The sequence below is a fragment of the Macaca thibetana genome, unplaced genomic scaffold, assembly GCF_024542745.1.
Source record: "Macaca thibetana thibetana isolate TM-01 unplaced genomic scaffold, ASM2454274v1 unplaced_scaffolds228, whole genome shotgun sequence".
Taxonomy (NCBI): domain Eukaryota; kingdom Metazoa; phylum Chordata; class Mammalia; order Primates; family Cercopithecidae; genus Macaca; species Macaca thibetana.
In genome coordinates, this window is record NW_026089017.1 from 72,278 (window position 1) to 86,607 (window position 14,330).

Consider the following 14,330-nt stretch of genomic DNA (forward strand, 5'->3'; position numbering starts at 1 on the left):
CCGCGGTCGACGCCCGGCCGCCATATTGTTTGCAGAGTGTCGCCCGAGATGACGAGGAGACCCCGCACCGGGACCGCGCAGGAGAACCTGGACTAGGGGCGGATAGTGGGGGAGACAAGTCCAGCCCTGCAAAGGGTCAGACGGGGATAGTCCGAGTGGTACCAGTAGGGCAGGACGTAGGCACAGACTACCCTTCACGGACGGCCCTGGCCTGCGGCGCCTAGTCCCGCGGGCGAGCGCCCTCGGGGTCTGGGCTGGTGGCCTTTTGCCTTCTTCTTCCAGGCGCCCACTAAGCTGTCCGCCTTTGGGCCTCTGCCTTCTTATCCTTGCCCGCCTTCCTGAGCCCAGGAGAGGCGACCCAGAGCTTGCGCAGAGCCCCGGGAGACAGCCTTTTCTGGCTCAGCAACCGACCCTTTTGTATACGCCTGGATGGCCTCAACCTACACAGGAAAAGCCTGGAGGTGGGGAGGAGTGCGACGTGGTGGGCCCCCCCTTTCCCCTTCCCCCATAGGATTGGACGGCCAGTCCACACTTTCCATTCCTGTTCCTCTCGTCCCTCTTTGACTGCCAAATCCGCCTCTCCCTTCCCGTCCCCAAGCGCCTACGTTTTGCTGTCTACCCGCAACCTTTGCTGTCTCCTATCCATTCCTTCATTGTTCCTTTCCGTTTATGTTAGCGATGTACATACCCAAACTCTGCTGCACAGTCCTCAATCAAATCATTACAAAATAGGAGTAAAAACTGGAAAGCTGAAGAAGAGAGCTTTTAATTATGAAATTAAAATACCCCCCACCTCCACCACCAGGACACCTAGACAATTTCCTTTCCTTTCTTGTCGCCCCTCCTTTTCCTCAGTCTATTGGAGTGGTGGAGACACCTGCTGATCTAGGAGAAAGGAGAGAGTAAGAATGCGCTGTATCGCCTATTAAAAGCAAGGGATTTCGATACTCAGGTCTATCAGGTTTTTTGCCGGTGCTTTCGTTATTTTATTCGAGGTTGAGTGAATTTTTAGATCAAGAGTACCTAGGTCCAAATACAAGAACCAAAAATATCTCTGAAACAAACCCAAATATGATTTGGGGATATCTATTGTTTACATAATTGGGAGTTATTAGTGTAACTAAATACTAGTTATGGTACTTCATAAAGATGAGGTTGCATGTTTTCAAACCCACCATTTATAACAAGTAGATCTGAAGCAAACAATGTTGCCTTCTAAATTATGAATTCTGACTTTCATTTATAGCAAGGCTTTCTACTTTAATATAGTTACTGTTGCCACCTGTTTACTTGTGAATTAACAAAAGGTATAGAATAAGTGCCGTATAGTCAGCAAAAAAATATTTCAATGCAGGGAAAATGATGCATCCAGGCATTACTTTGAAGCATCCTCCTCCTTTCTATTAGTATTTTTCTTAAATTCTTTTTCAGGATTTTCTTTCCTTCTTAAACTACTGAAATACTCATCCCATAGAGAAGAACATACCATTATTCTCTGCTTTTAGCAGGTCTGTATACTGATCATGGATACAGCAGCAATTCAAATGTTATTTTATAAAAGGAAGCCTCTATTTTAACTGCAATTCCAGATATTCTGTGCTGCTAAGTCTAGGTTGATAGAACAAATACTAGAGGGAAAAGTATCTTCTTTCCTATTGTTTTCAACTAGATTTAGTAATTTGCTATAAAAATGCTTGGATGAGAAACCACTTGGATAACAGGCCTTCTGCTTTCTTTTTTCATGTGTGAGACTAAATAAAAGTGTCTGTACATGTAGTCACATTCAATAGAACAAAATGCTTAAATATTGGCGAAACAAGGCAAGTCAGAAATGTTAATTTCTGCTACTGCACCAGAGTAGATAATAACCCATTTCTTAACAAATTCTCTGATTAATTCACTTGTGCGTTCCATATGAAAAATGATGATTTGTTTATATTTCCTTTTACTTCTTGTTAAATAAATGTCCTCAATCCACCACCTCATCTCTCCCTCATACATAGTCCAGGAGGGGGCTGGAGGGTGGGAATGGGGCCTGCTGGAAAGCTGTAGAGTTATAGCTCTGGGGGAACTTGTGGTGTGCTTGAGAGACACATTCCCAGCTGCCATCAGGGTGCTTCTGGAGATCCAGGTGGGAGAAGACAGTGTTGTAAGGCAGGACATACAGAGAGCTCTGCCCATTCTGTACAGAGGTGTGGAGAAGATGCTTTTTAGCTATTCCTAGTGTCAGAAGTGCAACAGTGAGGGTATCCAAGTATAAACTCATTTGCTTTGGAAAAACTAGGAGTGAGGCAGAAGAAGCATTTCATGTTTCTAGGTCCAGATGGAAAACCTGAGCTCATTAATTATATCTATGGGGAATAGGGTTTTGCAGGGTGGGAGTGAGGGTTAGAGAACTCATTATTTCCCTGGAAGAAAAAGAAAGACAAAATTACAAGGTAATGGAAGGTCGAAATTATAGACAACTTCTATTTTAATTATGTATGGTAATACTAATGTAGTGAACAATAGCAAAATAGGTACACAGATCACTTAAGAATGGTTTATACCACTAATACCTTAATTTTAGAAGGTATAGTTATGAAATAGTGCAACTTATTTTAATATTTCAACTGAGTGTTGTCCTAAAGTAAACTTGGGGAAATTATTTTAGCCATGTTGACCTTGTTAAAAAGATTTTTAGAACTCTTTCTTAGGTATAATGGTTGTGGATTTTTAAAATTACTATTTAAAAAATAATTTGGCTGGGTGCGTGGCTCATGCCTGTAAACCTAAAACTTTGGGAGGCCAAGGCAGGTAGCTCACTTGAGGTCAGGAGTTTGAACCCAGCCTGGCCAACATGGTGAAATCCTGTCCCTACTAAAAATATATATATAAAAAAAATTTAGCCAGGCATGGTGGTGGGCACCTGTAATCCCAGCTACTTGGGAGGCTGAGGTGGGAGAATCGCTTTCAACTCGGGAGGCGGAGGTTGCAGTGAGCTGAAATTGCGCCACTGCACTTGAGCGTGGGTGACAGAGTGAGACTCCATCTCAAAACAAAAAAAACTTTTCTTTATTAAAAAAAAAAAAAAGATGCTTTGTCATTACAGAAAAACAGAAAATACAGATTAGCAGAATCATTTAAACTAACTTTAGATACTAAGACCTTGCTCTGTATCTTTAAAAAATCTCTTGTATCTGTCTACACACCCCCCACCCACCACCCCACAGTGTTTCTTCCTTTGTTTTTATAAAAGTTGAACATACTGAAACACTGTTTGGAGTCTTTGCAGCTAATTCTTTAGAATAACCCCAGTGATGTGATAAATCTTTAGAGGATGATTTTTTTAAAAATTGCACAATGCTATATAGAGCCAAGACTGAAGAATAAAGTAGATGATGATCAAGCTTTGTATTTTTAATCAGACTTCTCTTGAATCTGTTCTCTGCCTAGATTCCCATTGCCATTGACCTAATTAAGGCCCTTAACATCTCTAACCCCAATTATTTCTGTAGCCTGGCAACTGGTCTTGCCTTCAGTTTCTTACCTGCTCTAATGGCCACCAGAATGACCTCTTCAGAATATATAGTTTCTAGCCAGCCCTTTGTTTTAAAATACCGTAGTAGTCTTTCAAAGCCTTTATGCTAAAAATTTTCCCCTAGTGTGGCATTCTGCTGAATTCTTTGCAAAAGAAGGCATTTTTCTTAATGTCCTAAATAGAATCATTCCTTTCTTTCTGCTCCCAGAGCATGTTATACATACTTACCTTTATAGACCTATTACATTACATCTTAGTTTTTTGTTCCCCAAATAAGTCATGGCACAGAGGAGAAAGACTATGTCTGATTAGTCCTTGAGTCCCTACATGTAGCACACTACCTGGAGTGTGCTATTGAGGAGGCACTTAGCAAACCCAGAAGAAACGAAACGATGTTTTCTTGAAGTGGTTTGTACAGGGGCTCTGAAATCTTTTCCAAAGATAAATTATAAAAATGCTCTGAGTGATGAACTATACTCATTCAGATGATTTGGTCTTGATATTGCTTCTTTAAAATCTTAATCTTCTAGAGCAGTGCTATCAGTAGAACTTCGCATACTAGGGGAAATGGTCTGTATCTGCACTGTCCAGTGTGGTAGCCAATAGCGTCATGTAGTTATTGGGCACTTGAAATGTATCTATTGCCAGAGGAATTGAATTTTTAATTTTAGTTCATGTTATGTAAGTTGTGTTTGAACAGCCACATGTGACTAGTGGCCACCATATTGGACAGTACATTTTAGAGCTGCATCTCAGCTGTAAAACAGCAAGTCCAAATTAGTGGCACACTAATTAATGAGCCTCACTGTATCTTAACCTCATTCTTCAGAATTTATGCAAGCAAATGTTCACCAAAGTAATGAGGGCAGGTTTAAAAGAGCTTAATAATAAACGCCTAAAAGCCTAAGTAACTTCTTCCTTTTTTATTGTTTCTTTTTAAATATTGTATTCACAGGAGTTTGCATGTGTTGGTGAAACCACATTTAGCTATATCTTGATTTGACCAAGTCCTATAGAGGAGTGACCTAAACTAGAAGAAACTGTTAGTAACAGTAAAAATTGAGGTGGCCGTATGTGTTTTCAAGTTGGTTTTGGATGTCCTGTTTAGATATTTTCAAAGGAAATGCTAATTAAAGAGTTCTAATTAGTTCTAATGCTAATTAAAGAGTTGTGCTTGATAAACTAGTTCTATAGAACTGCCGCATGTGAAATTCTAATAGTCTGACCTGGATATATTGATAACTCTTCTAAATCTTAACCTCAATTTTACATTTGTTTTCCACACAAAACCAAGAAAAACAACAACAAAAACATTAAATTGTACATCAGAAGTATCCTATGCATGATGTACCTATTTAAATTTTTATTGAGTCTAAGTTAACTTATGTATTGTAAGGCTGCTGAAGTCATCAAAACAAGTCAGAATGGCATATACTGCTATTCATTTTTACCTTTTGTCTTGCTAAGAGCACCCTGATTTGACATAACAATATGCTTACATAAAAGTGATTTCTTTTCTGCACTTTCTCGCAGCTATGTAGCATAATGTAACATTATTCTAGCCAATGAGGTGTATGCTGACATTTTAGGGAAAGTATTTGCTACCTTTATTTTGCCTGAAATGAAGATACGATATGTCAACGTGGTGCTACAACAAACAGGAGGCAGCAAGCATAAGGATGAATGTCAAAACGCTAAGGACAGGGTGATGGAGAGAGAAAAGGAATCTGGAACAGTCCTGAAATTGTAGAACTGCTACACCAGCTTGGACTGCCTATATCTGGATTTCTTTTTTGTAAGACAGATGAATCCCTATCTTATTTAAATCCATATTAGTTCTTCTGTCATTTGCAGCTAAACAAATTCCTGTCACACTTCATGCACGCGCATACGTGCACACGCGTGAGAGCACACACACACACACACACAAACCCATAGTTTTTTGTCTTAGTTCATCCCCAAACTAGTCAGTTGGTTGAAATTCTAGTGGTTTAACCTGTTGTTTCAGGCACAGCTTTAATCAAGTAAAATAGCTATCTTCTTATCTCAATTCTATGATTAATAATAGTTCAGGAATTACAATAACCTTTGTAAAAACATGAATTTTCTTCTTCAAAGTTGGAAAAGATGCCTCTACACTTCAACGCAAAGTATTAGAATAAAATTAGGAATTCTGAAAATTACCTTTAGTCTTGGCTCTTCCAATTTTTAATTATGTGGCTTTAGCAAAATCACTGTATTTGAATTAATTTGCTTAATGTTGCATGAGTGTTGTGGAAAACAGTGAAAAAACATGCAGAATTGCTTTGTGAACCATGCTGCATTTAATAAATCCAACTTAATGAGCACTGCTGGTTACTAGAGACTGTGCTAAGCACTTTCCATGGATTTGTTCATGTCTTCTCGGAAACCTACTTTTAGTATTACTGTAGAGTAGGGACTCATTCCCATTTCATAGATGGGCAAATTAAGGAATTATATCTAGTAAACTGTTCAGATTCATCTCCATACTTGCCACAAAGCATAGACAAAGCTGTTCGATAAATGTTTATGGGAAGAATAAATGTTCATTTTATTTATTTTGCTATCCTATAATTGCGTACCATTTAGGATATTATAAACCCATAGTAGATTTGGCCACATAATAAAGGACTGCTATTGGAGGCCTGCTCAGCACCTCCCTGTTGTCCAGCATCCTAACAGAACATTTTCTACTAGAGATACTGAAATAATCAGCTTTTTACTGAGGTAAAAATCCAATCTAAGCATCTTTGACTAATAACTTCTCTTGCCTATAGAGGGTTTTGAGGACATATAGATCCCTAGTCTTTAGCACACTTCTGAGCCCTCAGGCTCAACAAATATTGTTGAATGGGTAGATGTTAAATGCTTCACAGATACTGCTTTTGGGGACCCTGCAACTATTAACGTTATATTATAAGCATGCTGTGGTCAGTAGGTTGCATTCTGGAAATATTTTAATAAATCTTGTATTCTTTAAACACATCAGGTATTGGAGTTTATTTACTTTTTAGTTTTTCTAGCTTTATTGAGGTATAATTGACAAAAATTGTATAGATTTGAGGTATACAATGCGGTGTTTTGGTATACATATATCTTGTGAAATAGTTACCACAATCAAGCTATTATTTCCATCATCTCACGTAATTACCTTTTTGTGTTCGTGGTGAGAGCATTTAAGACCTACTCTCTTAGCAAATTTCAAATATGCAATATAGTATTATTAACTGTAGTCACCGTGCTGTTCCTTAGATCTCCAGAACCCTATCTGCTATGGTTCGAATGTGTTCCTTAGAGTTCATGTGCTAGAAACTTACTCACCATTGTAGCAATGAGACTTTTAAGAGGTGGGTAGGCCATGACGGCTCTGTCTTCATGTATGGATTGATGCTGTTATCGCAAGAGTGTGTTATTGCAGGAGTGAGTTTGTTATCATGAGAGTGTGTTTCCTTATAGAAGATTCAGTTTAGGCTTCTTTTGCCTCTCTCTCACTCTTTCTCACCCTTCTGTCTTCTGTAATGGAGTGACTCAGCAAGAAAACCCTCACCAGATGCTGGCACCAGAACTTTTAGCCAATACATTTCTGTTCTTTATAAATTACCCACTGTAGTATTCTGTGATAACAACACAAAACCAAAGGCATTATTTGTCCTGCATAACTGAAACTTTCTACTTTTTAACCAACATCTCCCCATTTTTCCTGCCTTCCAAGCCATGGCAACCACCCTTTCTACTCTCTGCTTCTATGAGTTTAACATTTTTAGATTCCACATATAAGTGAGGATCATACGCTATTTGTCTTTTTGTGCTTTAGCTTATTTTACTTAGCATAATATCCTTTAGGTTCATCCGTGTTGTCCCAACTGACAAGATTTCCTTCTTTTTAATGGCTGAAATTCCTCTGTGTGTGTGTGTGTGTGTGTGTGTGTGTGTGTGTGTGTGTGTGTGTGTGTGTGTGTGCGCGCGCGAGCGCGCGCACGGCGCGCACGCGCCCGCACTCGTCTTTATCCATTCGTTCATCTCTGGACACATAGGTTGATTCCATATCTTGGCTATTGTAAATAATGCTGCCATGAACATGAAAGTGCAGATATCTCTTCAAGATACTGATTTCATTTCCTTTGCATGTATATCTATTAATAGAAATGGGATTGTTGGATCATATGGTAGTGAGGAACTTCTATATTATTTTTCATAATAGTTGTACCAATTTCCATTCCCACCAACAGTGCATAAGGGTTCCCTTTTCTCCACATCCTCACCAACGCTTGTTATCCGTTGTCTTTTGATAATAGCCATTCTCTTTTTTTTTTTTTTTTTGAGATAGAGTCCCACTCTGTCTTCAGGCTGGAGTGCAGTGGCACGATCTCGGCTCACTGCAACCTCCACCTCCTGGGTTCAAGCAGGTTCTCCTGCCTCAGTCTCCCAAGTGGCTGGGACTACAAGCGTGCACCACCACACCAGCTAATTTTTGTATTTTTGGTAGAGACTGGGTTTCACCATATTGGCCAGGATGGTCTCGATCTCTTCACTTCGTGATCCGCCTGCCTCAGCCTTCCAAAATGCTGGATTAACAGGTGTGAGGCACCGCGCCCAGCCGATGACAGCCGTTCTAATAGGTGTGAGCTGATATCTCATTGTGGTTTTGATTTGCATTTCTCTGATGATTAGAGATGTTGAGCATTTTTTTAATACAACTGTTGGCGATTTGTGTGTCTTCTTTTGAGAAATGGCTTTTCAGATCCTTTGCCCATTTTTTAAATCAGGTTATTTGTCTTCTTGCTATTGAGTTGTTTGAATTCCTTATGTATTTTGTATATTAACCCCTTATTAGATGTATGGTTTGTAAATAATTTTTCCTACTCCATAGGTTGTCTCTCTTCACTCTGTTGATTGTTTCCTTTGCTATGCAGAAGCTTTTTTAGTTTGATGCAATCTCATTTATCTATACTTGCTTTTGTTTCTTATACTTTTGGAGTAATATCCAAAAAATTCCTTTCCAAGACCTATTTCAAGAAGATTTTCCCCTGTATTTTCTTCTAGTAGTTTTACAATTTCAGCTCTCACCTTTAAGTCTTTAATCCATTCTGGCCTGATTTTTGTAGATGGTGTAAGGTTAGGGTCTAATTTTATTCTTTTTTTTTTTTGGATGGAGTTTTGCTCGTTTCCCCAGCTGAAGTGCAATAGCGCAACCTTGGCTCATTGCAACTTCTGCCTCCCGGGGGTTCAAGAGTTTCTCCTGCCTCAGCCTCACAAGTAACTGAGATTACAGGCATGTGCCACCACACCTGGCTAATTTTGTATTTTTAGTAGAGATGAGGTTTCGCCATGTTGGTCAGGCTGGTCTTCAACTCCTGACCTTAGGTGATCTGTCCACCTCGGCTTCCCAATGTGTTGGGATTATAGGCGTGAGCCACTGCACCTGGCCTAATTTTATTCTTCTGCATGTGAATATACAGTTTTCTCAGCACCATTTATTGAGTAGATTAACCTTTCCTCATTGTGTGTCCCTGGCACCTTTGTCAAAAACAGTTGACTTTTAAACGAGTGGATTTATTTCTGAGGTGTCTATTCTGTTTGATTGGCGTATATGAATGTTTTTATGCCAGTATCATACTGTTTTTATTTACTATAGCTTTGTAGTATATTTTGAAATCAGGGTAGTGTGATGCCTCCAGCTTTTGCTCTCCTTGATCAAGGTCACTTTGGCTATTTTGGTCTTTTGTGATTTCATTGAATTTTAGGATTGCTTTTTCTATTTATATAAAAAATGCCTTTGGAATTTTGATAGAAATTATATTGAATCTGTAGATTGCCTTGGATAGTGTGGACATTTTAACAATGTTAATTCTTCCAATTCATCAACATAAGATATCTTTTCATTTATGTGTGTCTTCTTCAATTTCTTTCATCAGTGTTTTATAGTTTTCAGTGTATAAAAAATTTCACCTCCTTGGTTAAATTTCTTTCTATTTTATTGTTTTTGAATGGTATCGTAAACGTATTGTTTTCTAAATTTATTTTTTAAATAGTTAATTGTTAGTCTGTAGATAAAATAATTTTGGTATGTTTATTTATTTTGTATCCTGCAACTTTACTAAATTTATTAGTTCTAACATTTTTTGTGGAGTCTTTAGAGGTTACTATGCACACCATCCCTTATGATGGTATTACTTATGAATTTTTGACTTTACAATGAGTTTATTAAGATATAATCCCATTGTAAATAGAGGAGTATCTGGATTATGATGGTTCACGTTATGATTTTTCAACCTTTTGATTGATTTATTGGTACATAACTTGATGCATTCCAACTTAGAATATTTTAAACTTACCATGGGTTTATTGGGATGTAACCACATTATAAGTTTAGGAGCATCTGTATATAAGATCATGCCACCTCCAAACAGAGAAAATTTTACTCCTTCCTTTTCTATTTGATGGACTTTTGTGTCTTAATCTTGTGTAATTGCTCTGATCAGAACTTCCAGTTACTATGTTGAATAGAATGGCATCTCTGTTTTGTTCCTGATCTTAGAGGAAAAGCTTTTAGCTTTTCACTGTTAAGTATTATGTTAGCTGTGGGTGGTGTAATACGGCCTTTATTAGGTTGAGGTACATTCTTTCTATACCTAATTTGTTGACAGTTTTTATCATAAAAGGAATTGAATTTGATCAAATGCTTTTTCTGCATCTATTGAGATGATCACATGATTTCTATTCTTCATTCTGTTAATGTGGTATAATCACATTTATTGATTTGCATATGTTGAATGATCCTTGCATCCCAGGGGGATAAATCCCATTTGATCGTGATGTATGATACCACTAATATGCTGTTGAATTTCATTTGCTAGTATTTTGTTGAGGAATTTTTGTATCTATGTTCATCAGGGATATTGGTCTATATTTTTATTGTAGAATGCCTTGTCTGACTTTGGCGTCAGGGGGTAATGATGACCATAAAATGAATCTGGAAGTGTTTCCTCCTCTTCAATTTTTCAGAAAAGTTTGAGAAAAATTGATGTTAATTATTCTGTTAAAGTTTGATAGAATTTACCAATGAAGCCATCAGGTTCTGGGGCTTTTTTTGTTGGGAGGTTTTTGGTTGCTGATTCAATCTCCTCATCTATTATTGGTCTGTTTGCATTTCCTACTTCTTCATGTCTTCAGTCTTACTAGGTTGTATGTTTCTAGAAATGTATTCATTTTCATTTCTACGTTACCCAATTTGGTTGTATAGAAGTTGTTCATTTTAGTCTCTTACGATCCTTTGTATTTCTGTACTATCAGTTGTAATGATTTACTCTTTCATTTGTGATTTTATTTATTTGAGTCTCTTCTTTGTTAGATTTGTCAATTTTATCTTTTCAAAAAAGCCAACTCTTAATTTCATTATCAAAAAAAAAGTTTCTTGTCTCTATTTTTATTTTATTTCTGTTTGTATCTTCGTTATTTCTTTCCTTCTGTTAACTTTTGTATAGTTTTGTTCTTTCTAGTTAGTTCCTTGAAGTTGAAGGTTAAATTATTTGAGATCTTTTTTTTTTTCTTAATATAGGCAGTCAGCACCACAAACTTCCCTCTTAGAACTGCTTTCACTATAAGTTTTGGTATATTGTGTTTCTATTTTCATCTCAAGATTTACTTCTAACATTTTAAAAAATTTCTTCTTTGAATCATTGGTTGTTTCAGAATATGTTTAATTTCCACACATTTATGAATTTTCAATGTTTTCCTGTTATTGATTTTTTAGTTTTATACTATTGTGGTTGCAAAAGATAATTTAAATCTTACATTTATTAAGACTTACTTATCTATTTTGGAGAATGTTCACAGAACATGCAGTTGTGAAGAATATGCATTCTACTGCTGTTGGATGGAATATTCTGTATATGTCTGTTAGGTCCATTTGGTCCGTAGTGTTGTTCAAGCCCTCTGTTTCCTTAGTGATTTTCTGTATAGATGATCTATGTGTTTGTTGAAAGTGAGGTATTGAAATAATCTACTATGTATCAAATTGCTATATGTTTCTTCTTCAGGTCTATTAATATTTTGCTTTATATATTTAGATGCTCTGATGCTAAGCACTTACATGTTTATAATTGTTATATTCTCTTGATGAATTGACTCCTTTTACATTATATATATAAAGACCTTGTTTGTCTCTTGTTTACAGTTTTTTGACCTATAGTCTATTTTGTCAGACATAAGTATAGCTACCCTGGCTCTCTTTAGGTTACTATTTGCATGGTATATCTTTTTCCATGTCTTCACTTTCAGTATATGTGTTGTCCATAAGCCTAATATGAGTCTACTGTGGGCAGCATATAGTTGGATCTTGTGTTTGTTTTATAAAATTATTCATTCAGCCACCTATGTCTTTTGATTAGAGAATTTAATCCATTTAAAATTAAAGAATTATTGATAGAAAAGGACTTACTACAGGTTGAGTATCCCTAATCTGAAAATTCAAAATACAGAAATATTCCAAAACTTGAAACTTTTTGAGGAAGGATGACATGATGCTCCAAGGAAACGCTCATTGGAGCATTTCGGATTTGGAGTTTTTGAATTAAAGATTCTGAGCTGGTATGTATAATACAAATATTCCAAAATTTAAAAAAAAATCTAAAGTACCTCTAGTCCCAAGAATTTCACATAAGGGATACTCAACCTATACTACCATTTGTGAATTCCTTTTCTGTTTATTAGTTCCTTTGTTTTTTTTTCCTTTTCCTCTTGCTGTCTCCTCTTATGATTTGATGGTTTTCTATAGAGATATGCTTTAATATCTTTCGCTTTTGTGCTATTACAGGTTTTTTTTCCTTGTGATTACCATGAAGCTCGCACAAATCATAACAGTCTACTTTCAGCCAATAAGAGCTTAACTTTGACTGCATACAAAAACTCTACACTTTAACTTCTTCTCTCTCTCCTGCTCATGATTTATGTTATTAATGTCACAATTTACATCTTTTTACATTGTATGTCTATTAGCAAATTATTGTAGCTATAGTTATTTTTAATACTTTTGTCTTTTGACTTTTATACTAGAGTTAAAAGTGATATTTCCACACCACCCCATTACAGTATTAGAGTATTCTGAATTTGACTATATATTATCTTTACAATGAGTTTTTTAACTTTTGTATATATATATTTTTTTAATGGAAAATTTTTTTTTAATTTATTTATTTATTATTATACTTTAAGTTCTAGAGGTTACATGTGCATGAAACATGCAGGTTTGTTACATATGTAATACTTGTGCCATGTTGGTGTGCTGCACCCATCAACTCGTCAGCACCCATCAACTTCGTCATTTACATCAGGTTATAACTCCCCAATGCAATCCCCTCCCCCCTCCCCCTACCCCATGATAGGCCCCAGTGTGTGATGTTCCCCTTCCCGAGTCCAAGTGATCTCATTGTTCAGTTCCCACCTATGAGTGAGAACATGCGGTGTTTGGTTTTCTGTTCTTGTGATAGTTTGTCTAAGAATAATGGTTTCCAGCTGCATCCATGGTCCCTACAAAGGACACAACAAACTCATCCTTTTTTATGGCTGCATAGTATTCCATGGTGTATATGTGCCACATTTTCTTAATCCAATCTGTCACTGATGGACATTTGGGTTGATTCCAAGTCTTTGCTATTGTGAATAGTGCCACAATAAACATACGTGTGCATGTGTCTTTATAGCCAGCATAATTTATAATCCTTTGGGTATATACCCAGTAATGGGATGGCTGGGTCATATGGTACATCTAGTTCTAAGATCCTTGAGGAATCGCCATACTGTTTATCCCATCAATGTGATTGAACTAGTTTACAATCCCCACCCAACAGTGTAAAAGGGTTCCTATTTCTCCACATCCTCTCCAGCACCTGTTGTTTCCTGACATTTTTAATGATCGCCATTCTAAATGGTGTGAGATGGTATCTCATTGTGGTTTTGATTTGCATTTCTCTGATGGCCAGTGATGATGAAGCGCATTTTTTTTCATGTGTCTGTTGGCTGTATGAATGTCTTCTTTTGTAGAAATGTCTGTTCACTATCCTTTGCCCACTTTTTTCGTTGGGGTTGTTTGTTTTTTTCTTGTAAATTTGTTTGAGTTCTTTATAGGTTGCTGGATATTAGCCCTTTGTCAGATGAGTAGATTGCAAAAATTTTCTCCCATTCTGTAGGTTGCCTGTTCGCTCTGATGGAAGTAGTTTCTTTTGCTGTGCAGAAGCTCTTTAGTTTAATTAGATCCCATTTGTCAATTTTTGGCTTTTTGCTGCCGTTGCTTTTGGTGTTTTAGACATGAAGTCTTTGCCCATGCCTACGTCCTGAATGGTACTACCTAGGTTTTCCTCTAGGATTTTTTATGGTATTAGGTCTAACATTTAAGTCTACTAATCCATCTTGAATTAATTTTCGTAATAAGGAGTAAGGAAAGGATCCAGTTTCAGCTTTTCTACTTATGGCTAGCCAATTTTCCCAGCACCATTTATTAAATAGGGAATCCTTTCCCCATTTTTCTTGTTTCTCTCAAGGTTTGTCAAAGATCAGTATGGCTGTAGATGTGTGGTATTATTTCTGAGGACTCTGTTCTGTTCCATTGGTCTATATCTCTGTTTTGGTACCAGTACCATGCTGTTTTTGTTTACTGTAGCCTTGTAGTATAGTTTGAAGTCAGGTCTAGGTAGCGTGGATGCCTCCAGCTTTGTTCTTTTGACTTAGGATTGTCTTGGCAATGTGGGGCTCTTTTTTGGTTCCATATGAACTTTAAAGCAGTTTTTTCCAA